Raw genomic sequence first — 3,880 nt, 5'->3', positions numbered from 1 at the left:
CCCCCCATAACAGTGCATCATCCACAGATTCCCCCCCCATAACAGTGCATCATCCATAGATCCCCCCATAACAGTGTGTCATCCACAGATCCCCCATAACAGTGCGTCATCCACAGATCCCCATAACAGTGTCATCCCCAGACCATTAGTTCAAAATCCACCAAAAGCACACCTTTTGGTTCAAAATATTTTTTTTCTTATTTCCCTTACTCAAAAACCTAGGTGCGTCTAATAATCAGGTGCGTCTTATAAAGCGAAAAATACGGTATATATAGTATTTATGGCCGGTTTTAGCTATACATAAGGGAGGCAGTGAGGGCAGCAGCAGTGAGCGAGGAGCGTTTTCACTGCGCTGTGATGACAGATTAGGTAAAATGTCAGAGGCAGTTTTGCTATGACAAAGTGCAAAATCGACGAATAAAATATATTGTATAAATTACCCCACATTTAGCAAAAAAAAATCAAAAACAAACAAACAAAAAAAATTTACATTTCGTGGTTAAAAGACATGTTCTCCCATAAAGCCATAACAGGTTATATGCAGAGATGGGTTGCCCTCTTGTGGACACTGCAAGAAACACTAATTATTTTTCCAACCAGAATTCAGCTGTCCATACAGACGAAATAAAAGTTGGTTAAAATTGACAATTTTGGTCATTTTAGCCGATCATGAAAATTTAACACAAATGTTTGCGAAGACTGGCTGCAGCATTCTGTGTGCCACAAATTTTATCCATCAGGTTGGAAGATTTCGGCAGTGATCGTGGAAATATGGGAGCCATTTTTGTAGAGGTGGTGCAGTGTAATTACAACTGCTCATCCCATTCACTCGGATAGGAGCTATGTGAGGGCTAATTTTTTGCAGGGAAATGTGTACTTTTCATTGATATGATTTTGGGGTGTGCAAGAATTTTTTATCACTTTTTATTCCATTTTTTGGGGGGGGGGGGGAGGTGAAGTGAAGAAAAAACTGTGAATCGGCCACTTTGATTTTTCTTTATCCGTTGCGTCGTTCTCCGTATGTGATTTAAAAAATTTATGATAAGGCATTTTGGGATGTAGTGATGCTTATGATGTTTATTTTTTAATAGTTTACTTTCTTTTTTTACATCTTGAACAAGCAATCATCAGATCACCTCTTGAATCCAATGCATTAGATTTGAAATCTATGAGAAATTCGTTATTTCTCATAGGCAGGGTCTCCATAGGCACATAGTTGTGGCAGCCTCATATCCTTCACGGGGACAGAGGGTCCTGCAGGGAATGAACGGCTCTGCCAATCGCCGCTAGGAGGAGCTTTTCCAGCCCCGGGATCGCAGCGCTCAGATGCCATGGTCAAATTGGACCGTTGATCCGGACCGGAGAGTGAGCCACCTTTAAAAAGACGACATCTGGTTCTGGCATCGGGATGTGAGGACGCAGGAGAAGGTCTCTCTCATCTCCCCTTGTTATTTAGCCTAGTCAGGGACGCAAACTGGGCTACCACAAGCTGGGAGATCCGCCTGCAGGGGCGGATTGGCCATAGACCCTACAGGGAAATTTCCTGGTGTGCAGATGCCCCAGGGGGCCATCCAAGTCCTCCTCTCTGCCACTGACCAGGTACATAATGAGCTCTCAACAGTAATTATTGCTGTGAGAATCAGTTACTCATGTACCCAGCCAGCAGCCGAACATGCCCTCCTGAATTCAACTGCTGTGGCCCGCACCTCACCTCCTAAGCCCCCTGTCCCATAGACAACTGGAGGAGGAGGAGGAGGACAGAAGATGATAGCTATTAATGGCCACCACAGAGGGTGACATTTTGGGGCAGTATGTTGCGCTACACTGTTATTTGGTTCTGCTGGGATGGTGTTTTGCACCATGGTATTGTTAACCCTGCCTACTTGTGTTGCCCCGCCTTCTGTTCATTTGGGCCTTTCTACATGTTCCCAGGGCGACGTAAGTTCCCAGTCCGCTCCTGCCTCCCTGCAGCGTGATCGCTGGCAGCTGAGACTCCTGCTACTAGGAACTGAACGAAACAGTCAGCGGGGAGACAAGTGCATGCCGCCATCTGTCCAGGGACCACGTGTCGCACCTCTGCACCTGAGATGGCCAAGTCACTGGTGGTCTCTTGTTTAGTTCCATCTGGGGATCTGTCAGGAGTGCAGGTTGGCAGGTACAAGCCGTGACACAGCACAAGGACAGCACGGGCCTTTCATTACCTGGGACCCCCCACAGACAGAGGGAACTGCAGTTCATATTGTGACTGCAACACAAATAACAGACAGAGCGCCCACAGGCTGTCTACCTAAAGAACTTGACAAATACTGTAGTACAGACAGCTTCTGCCAGCATTGTGCCACGTTGAACTCTAAAGCTCATAGGAGCAGATGCTTTTGTAGGACGTGAAACAGCATTCCCTTTTGCTACAGTGCTCATTTCTCCACTTTATGGAGTGCTTCCTCCTGTATCAAAGATCTAACAACCCTCCTCAAGCCTGCAGTGGTGATATACCAGACTCTGGGGACCCCAAACAACCTGACCATGAGCACCTCTCAAGAGATATCTATAGGGGATCTAGTTCCCTCTCCTCCACCTCCATCATCCCCTGTTGCAAATGCTCATACAGTCCTGATCAAAAGTTTAAGACCACTTAAAAAATGGCAAAAAGTCATATTTAGCATGGCTTAACAAGGTTCCAAGTAGAGCTTCAACATGCAACAAGAAGAAATGGGAGTGAGACAAAACATTTTTTGAGCATTCAATTTAATGAAAACAACGAATAGACTGAAACAGGCTGTTATTCAGCTGATCAAAAGTTTAGGACCACACCTCCCAAAAACCCCTAAACCCCCCAAAACAGAAATCCAACTTCCAAACATGAACATAGTAATGAGTAGCTCCGCCGTTATTGTTAATCACTTAAAAAATTCGTTTCGCCATGCTTGATGCAAGCGTTTCCATGAGTTGAGTGGGAAAATTTCTCCAAGTGGTGAAGATGGCCGCACGAAGGCCATCTACTGTCTGGAACTGTTGTCCATTTTTGTAAACTTCCCTTGCTATCCATCCCCAAAGGTTCTCAATTGGATTTAGATCAGGGGAACACGCAGGATGGGCCAAAAGAGTGATGTTATTCTCCTGGAAGAAGTCCCTTGTCCTGCGGGCATTGTGTACTGTAGCGTTGTCCTGTTGAAAAACCCAGTTGTTACCACACAGACGAGGGCCCTCAGTCATGAGGAATGCTCTCTGCAACATCTGGACATAGCCAGCGGCCGTTTGACGCCCCTGCACTTCCTAAAGCTCCATTGTTCCACTGAAGGAAAAAGCACCCCAGACCATTATGGCGCCCCCTCCACTGTGGCGCGTAGAAAACATCTCAGGTGGGACTTGCTTGTCATGCCAGTAACGTTGGAAACCATCAGGACCATCAAGGTTACATTTTTTCTCATCAGAGAATAAAACTTTCTTCCACCTTTGAATGTCCCATGTTTGGTGCTCTCTTGCAAAGTCCAAACGAGCAGTTGTGGCGTTCAAGGAGACAAGGTCTTTGAAGACGTTTTTTGTTTTTGAAGCCCTTCAGTCTCAGATGCCATCTGATGGTTATGGGGCTGCAGTCAGCACCAGTAAGGGCCTTAATTTGGGTCGAGGATCGTCCAGTGTCTTGACGGACAGCCAATTGGATCCTCCGGCTCAGTGCTGATGAAGTTTTTTTGGGTCTTCCACTTGACATTTTTGTTCCATAACCCTCAGGATCATTTAAGAAATTCCAAATGACTGTCTTACTGCGTCCCACCTCAGCAGCGATGGCGCGCTGTGAGAGACCCTGCTTATGCAGTTCAACAACCCGACCACGTTCAAAAAGGGAGAGTTTTTTTGCCTTTGCCATCACAACGTGTGACTA

This window comes from Bufo bufo, chromosome 3 (genome assembly GCF_905171765.1).
Source record: "Bufo bufo chromosome 3, aBufBuf1.1, whole genome shotgun sequence".
NCBI classification, from domain to species: Eukaryota; Metazoa; Chordata; class Amphibia; order Anura; family Bufonidae; genus Bufo; species Bufo bufo.
Note: the sequence above shows the minus strand (reverse complement) of the source record.